Consider the following 16,394-nt stretch of genomic DNA (forward strand, 5'->3'; position numbering starts at 1 on the left):
ACAACAATTTTTATTAAGTTTTATTTTCGTTTTTAATTTCCAAATAAATATTTAATGCATTTCAGCAAAATTGTATTTATTATTCTTTTATTTCTTCAAATGTTGTTTTTTTTTTATTTAATGTTTTTTTACCATGACTTTCCTAAAACTGATTTCTGCTGTTCTCACTGATCCTCCCTTGGGCTATGTTTTTTTTTTTTTGTTTGTTTTTTTTTGTTCCTGCAGAAAAGATGCTGCTATTTACAGTACCAGCAAACGCTATGAGATTTCTGATATTTCATGCACATGCTGCTTTTTTGCTTGTAGATTTGAAACCATTTCAGATCTGAAGCATGTTAATGTTTTCAGTGTCTTTGCAGCGTTTTTCACCTGTTCAAACGAATGGGAAGAGGGAAAAAAAAGCATAAAAAATGCACATTTTACGCAGCATTTTTCCTGCTGATTCTCCTGTACTTACCAGCTGAACAATCTGCGAAAAACTGAACGTCTGCACGTACCTTTAAGGCTCCTATACACATTAATAGCTGTTGGTCAAACGATAGTTCCACCAAGACATCTACCGATTTCTCCATAAACCGGAATCCTCTGCTCAGGCGACCACTCCTGTGTTGTCTGAGAGCCGATTCCTCTAGCAATGACCTATCTCCCCCCTACCCAATAAATGGACTGATGAAATTAAACAGGCCCCGTTCTGTTTCTTCCCCAACATCATCTGTCAGGAGGCCACCATACATTAGACTCTCGGCCGATAGGACATTTCCTGGAGCTGATATAACCCCAACATCTCCCAACACGAGATGGAGAAGAAGAGATTTACTAACGGTAGAACAAAACCCTTTGTAAAACTAAAACGATTATAAAGTCCTATCTTGAGGTCCCTCTTCTCATCTACACATATAGGAAAGCCACCTGAATATCCTCTGGCCGATGATGTTGAGGGAGAGAGCGATCCAGACTTTCAGAAGTCACCACCAAAAGGAGTGAGTATTAGAACATTGGGGCCAGATCAGGGTGAGATACCAGCTCCCTGGAGACATGAGGCTGAAATACTTGAATATGGTAGTCATTATTGAACTGTATTTGCTCATTAAGCCATGTGCACACGTTCAGTATTTTTCGCGGTTTTTTTTGCTATAAAAACGTGAAAAAAACGCTTACATATGCCTCCCATTATTTTCAGTGTATTCCGCATTTCTTGTGCAAATGTTGCATTTTTTCCCGCGAAAAAATCGCATCGCGGAAAAAAAAGCAACATGTTCTTTAAATTTGCGGAATTGCGGGGATTCCGCACACCTAGGAATGCATTGATCTGCTTACTTCCCGCACGGGGCTGTGCACACCATGCGGGAAGTAAGCAGATTATGTGCGGTTGGTACCCAGGGTGGAGGAGAGGAGACTCTCCTCCACGCACTGGGCACCATATAATTGGTAAAAAAAAAAAAAAGAATTAAAATAAAAAATAGTGATATACTCACCTTCGATGGCCCCGGAGTCTTCCCGCCTCTCAGCGGTGCACGCTGTCGCTTCCGTTCCTATAGATGGTGTGTGTGAAGGACCTGCGATGATGTCGCGGTCTTGTGATTGGTCGCGAGACCGCTCATGTGACCGCTCACGTGACCGCGACGTCATTGAAGGTCCTACACACACACACACACAATCTATAGGAACGGACGCCGCTGAGGAGATTGGCTGTCTGCAGGTGAGTATAACCATTTTTTTTATTATTTTTAAACATTCTATCTTTTACTATAGATGCTGCATAGGCAGCATCTATAGTAAAAAGTTGGTCACACTTGTCAAACGCTATGTTTGACAAGTGTGACTAACCTGTCAATCAGTTTTCCAAGCGATGCTACAGATCGCTTGGAAAACTTTCGCATTCTGCAAGCTAATTACGCTTGCAAAATGCTAAAAAAAAAACGGGGAAAAAACACACACAAAAAAATGCGGATTTCTTGCAGAAAATTTCCGGTTTTCTTCAGGAAATTTCTGCAAGAAATCCTGACGTGTGCACATGCCCTAAGGTCATTTTTACAGGCCGGGGGCTTCTCCAAGTCTTCTCATTCTAGAGATAATGGAGTCTCGGAGCCCAGAGACGGATGACCTTCAGGTTTCTTTTCACAGTGGTTCTATAGATCAAATACTTCCTCAGTGATCTGACTCTCAGTGACACAGTGAGCCAACTCTCCTAAAACATCTGAAAGGCTCCAGAAAAAGTTGGCCAATCGAGAAGGTGAACGTGGAAACCTGCAGCAAGTCAGCACATCAGTAAGGTTAATCATGTTTAATTCTGAGATGCTTCATCATTCGAGAAAGTCGCGGTGTCCAAATGGATCTAGCCCACCGGAAACCGGTTGTGGAAGAGCTTTGAGACCCATGGATTGTAAAGGCGAGGTTAGAGGAAAAAATCTGAACCAATGGCTCTAAAAGTCCAAAAGGATGTATTCAGGGCATTACGGCTGTCACTACTGTGGTTGGTGCTGGGACTTCCATTACTCCTTGAGAAGAAGACCCAATTTTTAGGCTGTGTTCACATGGCTTGCTTTGATAGAACCGCACCACAACAAACCTGTACATACATGTAGGTTAGCTGCAATTTTGGTAATCCTGATTTAGTAAATATACAAAGATTTTTGTTTTTTGTAAGGCATTCCAACACAAAACTGCAATATTTCAGTTCTACGCCTGGACCTTCATCAGAGATGAGTTACCGTTGGGTCAAATTAGATCTAACCAGAGGAGAAGCTCTCTAGAAAGGCGAGCTTAGTCACAGCGGGTGAGGCTGAAGGTCGCTGTTCTAGAGCGCTCCTCCTCTGGTTACATCACTTTTAACCAATGACCATTCCAGCCTGATGAAGGTCCAAGTATAGAACTGAAACGTTGCAGGGTTATTTTTTGTTGCATTGCCTTACAAAAAATAATCTGAGAAAAATATTTTAATTTTGTAGTGAGAAGTACTTTTATATTTTTCAACCATCACTGGTTATAGGTGCGGTGGTTTCATTCGGAACTGATGATTCTCCGCAGTCGCGATGTGAACGCCATCTACAAATAACACATTCGTTTCCATTTGTACAGCCATCACAAACAGGTCGGTTTTCTCCTATGTATCATCTGGTTTTAACCCCTTCATGACAGAGCAATTTTCTGTTGTGCTTTCTCAGTTTTTTCCCCTCCCCCATCTTTCAAGAACCATAACGGTTTTACTTTTCCATCAATGTGGCCCCATCAGGGTTTGTTTTGTGACGACTTGTACTTTTAAATGACCTCATTCATTTTATCATTTGATGTGCTAGAAAATAGGGAAAAAAGTTCCAAGTGCGTTGAAATTGCAAAAAAGTGCAATTCCACAATTGTACGGAATATGTAGTGAAAGGGTTAAAAATGGAGTTGCCTGCCTGATTTTTATTTTTTTTTTTAATCCGTTCACTCCCTCCAGTGGATCAGTTAAGAATGGATTAAGCCGGAATGCAAATCTATCTATCTATCTATCTATCTATCTATCTATCTATCTATCTGTATATATATATATATATATTTATTTTCATCTAAGGGGCACTTCCGTCTGTCAAGGTAATCCCGCGTCGCTGATTGGTCAAGGCCTGCTGACCGCAACCAATCAGCGACGGGCACAGTCCGGCCGTGAATTTGCCCCTTCCTACTCTCAGTGCCCCCTCCATACTCCCCTTTAGTCAGCACTCACACAGGGTTAATGGCTGCGTTATGCCGCGGTGTAGCGCAGTCCGTTAACGCTGCTATTAACCCTGTGTGACCAACTTTTTACTATTGATGCTGCCTATGCAGCATCAATAGTAAAAAAGATCTAATGTTAAAAAAAAATAAATCATTATATACTCACCTTGGGGCAGAGGTGAGACCCCTTGCCCCCATACACATTTGACTGTCGGTCCATCCTGCCGATATCAGCGGGTTAGGCTGACTTATGTCTAATATGTATGGGAGCCTTTATACTAGGGAATATAATCTAGTCATTAAAGGGGCTTTTCCTGTAAACCTACATTGACTTGATATTTTTACATATGTCATACTTCACTCCATTGACCATTAACCTCTTAATGGTCAATGCGATGATAACGTGTGCAAAACTGTAAAGTGCTGCGGAATGTTAGCATATTATTATTAATGTCCCAGCCATGATGCAAATGTATTTTATGGATCCCATCGAGATTCCAGTTTTCAAAGTCAAACTGTGGCCGTTCACAATGTTCTCCCTCCTGCAGGCGCACAAATATAGAGCTGGCCACTACGCCTCTTCCATCCGCAGCACGAGCGTTTCTCCTCTAGGTGGTGATAGAGTATTTATATATACATGGATGGATTTTTTTTATTTAAAATAAAATTAGAAAAAAAAAGTCTAAAAATAAAGCTCTTCTTGCATACACTTATACCACTCGTTGGTTTGTTTCTGACCTGGATCCATAGAATTAATCTTCCTGTTTGACAGTTCTTTGCAGCTAGATATGTAAATTCTGCGCTCTCTTGACACTGTCTATAAACATTAAAAATATCAAGATGTAAGATTCCTTCTTCTTGCCACATTTTGAGCCGATATTTTGATATACACATGACTTTGGACTCTTAATATTTAGCTATGCATTAACCCCTTCACCCCCGAGCCAAGTTTTCACCTTTCAAATTCTACAATTCTGACCACTGTCTCTTTGTGGTATTAATCTGGAACGCTTCAACGGATCCCGTTGATTCTGAGGTTTTTTCGTGACATATTGTACTTCGTGATAGTCATAAAATTCCTTCACTATAACTTGTGTTTTATTTGTTGAAAAAAATCGGATTTGGCAAAAATTTAGCAGTTTTCAAACTTTTAATTTTTTATGCCCTTAAATTAATCGTCACACAAAATGGTTAATAAATAGCGTTTCCCACATGTCTACTTTATATCAAAACAATTTTTGAAACGTAATTTTTTATTAGGATGTCAGAAGGGGTAAAAGTTGACCAGCGATTTCTCATTTTTTCATCAAAATTTACAAAACCATTTTTTTAAGGGACCCCATCACATTTCAAGTGACTTTGAGGGTTCTATATGACAGAAAATACCCAAAAGTGACACCGTTCTAAAAACTGCCCCCCTCAAGGTGCTCAAAACCACATTCAAGAAGTTTAACCCTTCAGGTGCTTCACAGGAACAGAAGCAATGTGGAAGGAAAAAATAAACCTTAACTTTTTAGTGAAAAAAAAAAAAAAAAAGGTAATTTTAGACTTAATGTTTTTTATTTTCACAAGGGTAACAGGAGAAAATGCACCAGTCAATTTGCTGTGCAATTTCTCCTGAGTACACTGATACAAAATAAGTGGAGTAAAACTACTGTTTTTGTGCACGGCAGGGCTCGGAAGGGAAGAAGCGCCATTTGACTTTTTGGATGCAAAACTTGCTGGAATCATTAGCAGACACCATGACCAAAAATGCCAGAGCAGATGGTTAATCTTTTTTTTTTGTTTGTTTTTTTAATCTGTGCTTGAAGGTTATCACAATTTGTGTTCTTTCATTATCTGCCTGCTTTCTGAGGCTCTTGTTCCCCTGTGGCTCAGGGGAACAAAACATTGAAATTTTGGATCCATGGCCAAGAAACTTCCCATATCTCAATCCCATCCTCAAAAAGTAAGTGGACAAACAAAAACACAGACATTGTGATAACCTCCAAGCACTTTAGGGTACCGTCTCACAGTGGCACTTTTGTCGCTACGATGGTACGATCTGTGACGTTCCAGCGATATCCATACGATATCGCTGTGTCTGACACGCAGCAGCGATCAGGGACCCTGCTGAGAATCGTACGTCGTAGCAGATCATTTGGAACTTTATTTCGTCGCTGGATCTCCCGCTGTCATCGCTGGATCGGTGTGTGTGACACCGATCCAACGATGCGTTCGCTTGTAACCAGGGTAAACATCGGGTTACTAAGCGCAGGGCCGCGCTTAGTAACCCGATGTTTACCCTGGTTACCATCGTAAATGTAAAAAAAAACCAAACAGTACATACTCACATTCCGGTGTCACGTCCCTCGCCTTCAGCTTCCCGCACTGACTGTGAGTGCCGGCCGTAAAGCACAGCACAGCGGTGACGTCACCGCTGCGCTTTGCTTTTACTTTACGGCCGGCACTTACACAGTGCGGGAAGCGAACGGCGAGGGACGTGACACCGGAATGTGAGTATGTACTGTTTTTTTTTTTTTTTTAAATTACGATGGTAACCAGGGTAAACATCGGGTTACTAAGCGTGGCCCTGCGCTTAGTAACCCGATGTTTACCCGGGGACTTCGGCATCATTGGTCGCTGGAGAGCGGTCTGTGTGACAGCTCTCCAGCAACCACACAACGACTTACCAACGATCACGGCCAGGTCGTATCGCTGGTCGTGATCGTTGGTAAATCGTTTAGTGTAACGGTACCCTTAAACAAGAATGGGCGGTCATCAGTCAAGATTTGACCCAGTAGCTGATAACCGGCTGCCAAGATGAAGGATAGAAGTCTTGAGCAATGAGGGACAACACTGTAAACGTTGAGTCTTTGCTTAAACTTGATGGTTTTTGTCAATAAATGATTAAAAATGTATAAAATGTTCATAATTGTACATCAGTAACCAGACCCACAACAAAAAGATCTTAAAGCAATGAGGCACAGGCAACTGTGTGAAAACTAAAATTTTGTGTTTTTTTACCACGACTGTAGAGCGTTTTTAGCTGTGGAGGACTTGTCCTCCTGATGTGCATTACAAAGTCAAGTGATTGGAATAGGCTCTGTGAAATTCTTGTGGTGCTGTACAGATATTGAAAACTTACTTCCAGATAACTGCTTATTGCTGGGATTCCCTCAGAGGAACAAGAAGTTTGGATTGGACGGAGTCTATGAGCTGCGACACGCAATAATCGCTAAAATGAAGGGAAAGATGAACTCACGTGAATGCTTCTCTCCTCCGTTAATACAAAGCTTAAAAGGGTTGGCCTTAGTGTACAAGTCTGCAGTTACTTTATTCTCCAGTGTGATTTGCATACATGTGGTCACATACCAACTAGATGTGCATAGACACGTCTAGTCTGAATGTGGCCAGTAGTGTGCAAATTGCATTTCTCCTGCTGCTCCCAATCCCGGAGAATAGAGTGACTGTAGACTTGTGCCCTAAGGCTGGAAACCCCTTTAATATAAAGCCTATGATCATTGTATACAGTAGTCAGTAGTTCTGTCAATTATTACAAATCTCATCAATTCGATGCAGCACATTTATGCAAATAATTTGAACTACGGTGCAAATTTTATAGTTCGAAAGTTTCTTTTTTCCTGTGCTGACTTTTACCACAGATGTCACCATTTTGCAATATAGTATGGATGAAGTCTGCACCAAAATTTCTAGAAAAATCCACATTATACATCCAGATTTTGCTGCAGATTTTTGAAAAAATCCAAAGGTGGAAACCGTGGTGTGTATATTCCCGGCCTAAGATACATTGGACAAGAGGATGAAACCAGAGATAGGCAACAGAAAATTAGAAAAAAAATCATACTAATTAAAACTACTTTTTGGATCGATAGCGATACAACTTAACTTGTGGCCAATGCAAAAATCTCCAACAGAACTTCTAACTATCACAAGTTTTTAATAGTAAATGGTATTTTCTTATTGGCCAAAAATAACTTTTGTGCCCCTTAAGCTCTTGGGCCCGGAAGCTACTTTAAGCCCAGTACCCACTATAGTCACACCCCTGCTGGTGGACTAAGGTAGTGTAGGAGTTATCACTAATTCTGTTAGTCTAAAATGCGTGGTCTAGGGTAAATTTGCAGGTTAATATCTATTGGTCTAGGATATTTGAGGGGTGGTTATAGAGTATTTTGTGCTGGTCTAGGGTAAGCGAGGAGATTAAAAATAACAACTGATCTAGGGTAAATATGGGGCTTAAAGCAGATCCGTCACCAGACTTCATAATGCAAATTGCATATGTGAGGGAGCGCCAGGGCCGTAGCCGTGGCTGAGACTAATGGCTCTTGCGCACCCTGGTCTCCCGTCACATACAAACAATGTCCTTTTGTCAATGTACTTGCCTCTCTGCTCTCTGCACCTTCAGGGTCTCCTCTGAGTTGCTGAAGACCTCCTCCGTACGATTGCGCACAGAGACACAGTCCAACTTCAGCTGTAAATTAATAACTTTACTCCTTTCCTTTTGCAGCACGTCCATATCAGATACAGCCTGGGTCATACCGTTCTATCCGGTACCGCAGCGTCCTCCCTGTTCACCTTTACTACATTCAGATGTTCCCTCATCCGCTTCGCGCCAGACAAGAGGGCATCTGCCCATGAAGTAAGCTGCCACATGATGAGCAACTTGTGTCCCTGTACTGCTGTGGCTTTGGCTACAGCTTCTGTTCCCACTGCTGCTGTCACTGCTGCCCTTCTGGGCCACTGGCCCTGGATGGCTGGGCTTCTTGCTTCGAACGTTACAGAGGCAACCGCACTGTATGAGCTCTAAGGCCCTACTGCTATAATCTGGTTAAACCCTTTATCTTATCCACGGTTGACTCCTCCTAAATAACTATATTCACTAATGTACCCCATCTAGTGTAATGACTGAGGTACTGCACTTTCCCTATTAATCATGTACAAATAGCTAGAAACAGCAATAAATATACAATAATACTTACAAGACAACATATGAAGAAAGGGAGTGAAACATCACACGGACCCGGTACTCCCCTTACACATACATTAGTAACCCCTTAGTGACCAAGCCAATTTTGACCTTAATGACCAGGCCAAATTTTTGAATTCTGAACAGTGTCACTTTATGCGGTATTAACTCTGGAACACTTCAACAGATACCACTGATTCTGAGACTGTTTTCTAATGACATATTATACTTCATAACAGTGGTAACATTTGTTCGATATGACTTGCGTTTATTTGTGAAAATATCGGACATTTGGCAAATTAAAAAAAAATTGCCATTTTCAAACTCTTAATTCTTATGCTCATAAATCAGAACATTGTTACACAAAATAGTTGTTAGATAACATTTCCCTCATATCGACTTTACATCTGCAACATTTTTAAACTTTTTTTTTTGCTAGGAAGTTAGAAGGGTTAAAAGTTGATCAGCAATTTCTCATTTTTCCAAAAAAAAAGTTCCAAAACCATTTTTTTTAAGGACCACATCACATTTAAAGTTAGGGAGACCTATATGACAGAAAATACCCAAAAGTGACACCATTCTAAAAGCTGCACCCCTCAAGGTGCTCAAAACCACATTCAGGAAGATTATTAATCCTTCAGGTGCTTCACAGGAATTAAAGCAATGTGGAAGGAAAAAAAACGAACATTTAAATTTTTTTCACAAAAATGTAACTTCAGCTCCAAATTTGTTATTTTCACAACGGTAGCAAAAGAAAATAGACCCTAAAATTTGTTGTGCAATTTCTCCTGATCATGCCGATATCCCATATGTGGGGGAATTCAAATGTTTGGGTGCACGGCAGTTCTCGGAAGGGAAGTAGCACTGTTTGACTTCTTGAACATAAAAATGGCCGGAATTGAGAGCGGACGCCATGTCGTGTTTGGAGACCCCCTGATGTACCTAAACAGTGGAAACCCACCACAAGTGACCCCATTTTGGAACTATACCCCTCAGGGAATGTATCTGGACATGTGGTGAGCACTTGGAACCCCCAGGTGCTTCACAGAAGTTGATAACGTAGAGCTGTGAAAATAAATCATCACATTTTACCCACAAAAAATCATCTTTTAGCCCCAATTATTTTTATTTTCACAATGGTAACAAGAGAAAATGGACCCAAAATTTGTTGTGCAATTTCTCCTGAATAGAGATGAGCGAACTTGTTCGGAAAACATTCGCCAATCTCAAATTCTGCACAAACATTGCACATTCGGATTCCTGTTCGGATTCCAGAGCTTTTTTTCCTAAAAATCTGCAAAAGTCACCTAAAGCTCAGTAAATGACCGAATTCACTAAGGGTTTTTTAAGACGTCAGTATTTACGGGAGCAGCACGGGCCACACACGTGTACACTGATGACACACAGACGAAACCCCTGTGTCATCAGTGTGACACGTACTGGAGCCTGGGAATCGGCTGTACTGTTTGCGCTGTTTCCCAGCACCGGGTGCTGAAGTGAAGACCGCTCATATCACTGTCCTGTCCTCGTGCTGCGATCCGCACTAGCAGGGGACAATGTTGAGAGTTTTCAACTGTTAATAGTGAGAGCAGACAGCGGCTGATGGGAGTATTCATTAGCTGCCGCCTGCACTATAAATAAATGTAAAAAAAAAAGACTTTTGGTTCCCCTGTATTTTTGATAACCAGTCAGGCAAAACTGACAGGTGTGGGCTGCCAACCTCAGCTGTCAGCTTCAGCTAAGCTGTTTATCATGAATAGAGGGGTTCCCATGACGTATTTTTCAATTAAATAAATAATAATTTAAAAAAAACAGCTTGGGGTTCCACCTCATTTTTCATAGCGCCTATATTAGCTGAAAATGCATATGAGGATACATGTTCAGCTAAAATGTATTGCTTTACAGAGACCCGCTGGCGGTCTGCGCTGCAGTACAAGTGGCCGGCGGTTGACATTAGCCTAAGCGCCAGCTATAGAAAAGGATGCTGCATGTTGTGGGAGCGGGGGAAGGCATGAAGAATAGTTTTTTCTTAAATGTGTTGGAAAAGAGCGGCACAACGGACGACATTATTTCTGGAAGTAGCACAGGATAGGAGAAATTATTTCAGAAAAGGGCCCATGATGGGGGACACAATTCCAGAAAGGGGCATAGGATGGGAAACATTATTACAGAAAAGGGCCCATGATGGTGGACATTATTACAAGAAGGGTCCAGGATGGGGGACAGAAAAGGGCCCATGATAGCGGATATTATTACAAGAAGGGTCCAGGATGAGGGACATTATTTCAGAAAGGGCATAGGATGGGGGACATTATTGCAGAAAAGGTCCCAGGATGGGGGACATTATTACAATTAGGTGCCAATATTAGGGACATTCTTGCAGGAAGAGGCCAGGATGGGAACATTATTACAGGAAGGGGTCCAGAATGAAGGACATCATTACATGGGGTGGTGAACATATGTCTTTATAGGATCTAGAATACTACAAAGGACCATACATCTGACCAACATGTAGGTGGGGTCTATCTAGTTACGCGTCTGTCTAGCTAATGAATGCATTCCTAATAAATGCACTACGTCTGTACTCAACCCAATCGCTGTCCACAAAGTGGTGGATGGCGTCTGCAGTTTAGTCGCATCACGATAAACATTTTTCTTCTCTTTATCCACATTCTCAGCTAGTGCCTGTCAGGGGCTGGTATTTTAGTGAGCAAGCAATGAAAAAAATTGCAGCCTGCAGGTATTTCATTTTAGACTTTTCATATCCCAAGTGACAGGAGAGTCCATTGAGAAAGTATTTATGGATCATGGAGCTGCAGGCTATCAAGAGCGGGAAAAAAAAAAAGGTATAATGTCGAAAAGCCGAGAATTCGCTGAGGTCTGAGACTACCGAGAACTGTATAAATTTCTGTTGTGAGCAATAGATTCATGTCATCTCCGGCTGTACGTTTGCTTTATTGTAGTGTAAAGGAATGCAGATTCCATCATTGTACGAATATTTAGCTGTAAAGAGAACATTTAGCAGACTTTGAGCTTTGTAGTGAAAAGTCGTTTTCCTACCGGACAGAGTAGAAGTCACGGTAATCCTAAAACACAATGTAGATTTAGGTTCAGAACTCTGTGAACCGCACAAATGTAAGTACGAATTTCACTTTGGCCTAAAAAGTCAGTACAAAAAAAAATCCTAATGATGTATAACAGACTTATCCAAAAGTGTAGATATTAAGCTGAAAACATCATATTATTCTTTTTAGCTACCAAAATGAATTATGTCATCAGAAAATGACCTATTGTTTAAGTCAGGTTTTTATGTAAAATGGTCACTGTCTATTCAACAAAGTTTTGCATACTAAATTGCCAATGTAGACATTATCAAAAGTGTATACTTTCAATACTGGGAATGTTTTTTTTATTTAAAATTTGTTCCAAAGTTATAGCCACAAAGTATCTAATTTCTGAGCAATTTGCTCCCTGCCTGTTGTAAAGACTGATCTGTCTATAGAAGCAGACAAGCAGGACCAATTATACCAAGTGTGGATGTGTCCGGATAAGCCTGATGCTGCTCCAAAGTCCACACTTGTGTTTTATGTAAGGTTTGCTGTTAAATAATCACTGTATCTTTGCCTTGCCAGGTGGATGCATCATCCACATCGATCAAAGCTGACGGATGGCTTTGGGGCAAGGAGACCGCACAGACAGCTAGGAAATGATGCCCGTCGGACTGGACCAAAAGAATTTACATATAGCACGGGGAAAATAAAAAGGTATTTCTGTGGTATGTAGTATACACTGCTCAAAAAAAATAAAGGGAACACTTAACATACCACATCCTAGATATCACTGAATGAAATATTCCAGTTGCAGATTTTTATTCATTGCATAGTGGAATGTGTTCAGAACAATAATACATAAAAATTATCACTGTAAATCAAAATGAATATCCCATGGAGGTCTGGATTTGGAATGATACTCAAAATCAAAGTGGAAAATCAAATTACAGGCTGATCCAACGTCAGTGGAAATACCTTGTGACAAGGAAAAGATGCTCAGTATTGTGTGTGGCCTCCACGTGCCTGTATGACCACCCTACTGAACAATGGCTGGGCATGCTCCTGATGAGGTGGCGGATGGTCTCCTCCTGAGGGATCTCCTCCCAGACCTGGACTAAAGCATCCGCCAACTCCTGGACAGTTTGTGGTACAAGGTGACGTTGGTGGATGGAGAGAGACATGAAGTCCCAGATCTGTTCAATCGGATTCAGGTCTGGGGATCGGGTGGGCCAGTCCATAGCTTCAATGCCTTCATCTTGCAGGAACTGCTGACACACTCCAGCCACATGAGGTCTGGCATTGTCCTGCATTAGGAGGAACCCAGGGCCAACCACACCAGCAAATGGTCATATCCCATCTAAATGCACATATTTTAGAGGTGGAAATGGGTCCCCTTACCTCTTGAACCCCTGTGTGGCTGCACAAGTTGCACCCATAATATGTTCTCCCCTACAAAGAGCATTTGAACACACTGAAACTAAGAACTGATATATGGAATGTATTTATATTCTGTTATTTACTACTGTGTAAGACGTGCCTAAATTTAGGTCTAGATTTCAAGAAGGGTATAAAATAAATGAACACTCCGGCAAGCCTTGGAGAATATTGGAAATCCCATTTCTGTGTATTTCTTTTATTCTAACCAAACATTGACTGAATCCCAGGAACTTGTAAGTTGGATATAGGTCTGCTCTAACAAGGGGTGTAGAGGTTGCACCCCCATTGATCAGACTTTTATGATGTTTACTGAATTCTTCATTGAATGAAAATGGTCAGGCAAAAAATCCACAGCAGACACTGTTTCTATGATGTGTCCAATAACTCAGGTCTTACACTTTACTATTTTTTTTCTTATTGGCTTTGGCCTTTAAACCATATTGATGTACTTCACCATAGTGTAGCAATTAAATAATTTTTTCCTATGAAATCAGCTCGTAAACCATATAACTGCATATAAAAACATGCAACAATACGTGACACAAAGCAGATTTTCATTTTTGGCTGGCTTGTTTCTCCCTGTAATAATAGGTGCAGCATTTACATAAGGGAACGCCAGTAATATACCACCGTCATAATCCTCAATTTTAAAACTGCACAATGTGTCTTTTGGCATAAAATATGAGATGTAGGGAAAAATAAACTTCCTTTTTATTACTGCTTACTTTCGCCTTTCTTATTCCACAGCCATAAATCTTGCAGCATTGCTTCAGCTTTATCTTTTAAATTTCTATTTCCTTTCTACAAGTGTGTTTTATGGAAGTGAATTTCAGTCTCGGTATGCATAAAATGACAAAAGAATTAGAGTTTTAGTGGCCACGTTGGGCTGAGATAAAACTATTCCGTGTTGGTTATGACAGATTCCTACAGACAAGAACACATTTATTTATCATGTTCCTGAGCCACCTGGGTGCATACTACGGAGCTCTCCCGCCGTCTGTACTGAATGTCTAATGTCTGCTGCCAACACAAAGTTTACAGAAAAAGAAAGTGCGAAAATGAATTAGCTTAATTTTTTGTCATCCAGATTTTTCGAAAATTTAAGGAAAGGTAAATAGGGTCTCTGCTAGAGATCAGCAAATCTTTTGAAATTAAAGTTCACCAACTTTTCCCCCCAAAATTGGGCAAATCTCAATACTGGATAGTTTTCGAAGTTCTGGGCATACAAGTGCGCCATTGCTCCATTAACTGTCTACATGACTGCCAGAGGTAGCCAAGTAAAACACTTCGATATCTTCAACAGTACCATGGATGATCAACAGAGCACTGGTGCATGTGTTCAGACAATGCTCTGATCCATCTGCAGTTCGGAGCCCGATTCTCAAGTGGGAGAACGTGGTTCAGGTTCAGCAGACTTTTCTTTGGTGTAAATGGAGGCCTTAAGCAGGAATGGAAGCAGACAGAAGAGGTCCTCTGCACAAGAACAATATATGGGCTCTTTGCGGTACAATAGCTCATTGTCATAGAGAAAATTTCAAAATCCATAAAGTTTTCTCCGGAGAGGGAACATACCACCCTCATATTGAACATATGGGATTAGTTCTAACTGGGGTAAGTGAGAAAGGGCTGACAATCTCCATTGAAGTAGGAAGCCCTGCGGTGAACAGGTAATGACAGCAGAGATCTACTCTAAGAACCAGCCACGAAGACTAGGGTTCATATACTCAGAGACGGAGAAGTACACTTCAGAGGAAAGAGCTTCCTCTGCTCAAAGGAGATGTCTCAGACACGCTGGAACCAGTGGTCAGTGATGAATATTGGGGTTTGCATCTATCTGATAGTTATGGAAGATATAATTTTGGCGTCATAGTGATGGGACGAACATAATGCATTCATTCATATCCACATAAGGCTGGCTGAACACCTCCAACCTAATTTCACCCAGATGGATGATGCTATCCATGGCATGCTTTGTCTCTATAGAAAGGTAAAATTGTGATAGAAAACATGACAATGTTATCTCCCACCTGGGATCTCCAGGGGCGAAGATATCCTGAAAGTTGGGTCATAAACTTCTAAATATCCTATCACACCCCCTTTTCAGCCCCCACATGAGCTCACCAAGGTACAGTTTGCCCTAATATGGAAAAATAAGCTGACTGCTAAAGTGTACCGAAAAAAACTTTCCAATCTGGACCTCACGATGGCTACAGTGATGTGATGGACGGACTCAGAACCACCTTCAAGTAGTGGGTCCAGGGACTATCAGTTACCACCTTCGAGTGATTGAAGGACCTGATGGTGAAGGACCATTATCTTCATATTTGCTTGTAGAGATGCAACAGTTTGTGAGGTTCGGGAGCCAAAGGAATTTACCAAGGCCACACAGATTGCAGATACCTGTGGCCAATTGTACACCTGATGTGTGGTAGTCAGCCACCTGGAAAGGGGTAAGCTGACAACCAATGCCCCAGCCAGCCAGTCCTCGGTGGGGGGGGTCCCACGTCCCATGTTGCAGCCTCGGCCTGCATCTGACTCCCACCAGTGCTTTCCCTGTGACTGACCTGGACATATTAACATCACCTGCCTGGAGAGGCAGAAGAGCAACCCCACATCCGAGGCACAGGGCCTAAGGCGACAGCCATTTTTGTGTGTGGTGCAGTTGAGAGGTCCAGTGAAAACTTGTAACATTTTTGTATATTTTTTTTAATGAACAATGCCTACGTTTCCGGATTACATATATAAATGTAATACCTCTGTTCATCTTGCTTTGTAAGCCACCCACCTGAAGCCATATGCTACCTGTAAATGGAATCCAATCAGCCTGAATACTGAATAAACGATTGATGGTGACAGCTAATAGTTTCTTTTGTGGCTATCTCACATCTGTGAAATCAACCTGTCCAGTTATGAAGCAACACCAGTTGCGAATCAATTTCTCCTGCTGTTGTGCAAATGGCACAGACAACAGGTAGAAATGATAGGCAATTACCAAAACAAGCCCTATAAAGGAGTGGTTCTGCAGGGGGGTGACCACAGTCCATTTCTCTGTTCTCATCCTTTTAGGCTATTGTTTTGGTCAGTTTTGGATTTTGTCATTGCTCTCACTCCTAGAGATACTGTACAGTAGTGTAAGGTGGTGTCTACAACCTAGAGAAGTGTCTCAGATAGTGCAGCTCAACCAGAATGGCACATCAATGCAAGCTGTGGCAAGAAGGGTAGCTGTGCCTGTCAGCACAGTGTTCACA

This window comes from Ranitomeya variabilis, chromosome 6 (genome assembly GCF_051348905.1).
Source record: "Ranitomeya variabilis isolate aRanVar5 chromosome 6, aRanVar5.hap1, whole genome shotgun sequence".
NCBI classification, from domain to species: domain Eukaryota; kingdom Metazoa; phylum Chordata; class Amphibia; order Anura; family Dendrobatidae; genus Ranitomeya; species Ranitomeya variabilis.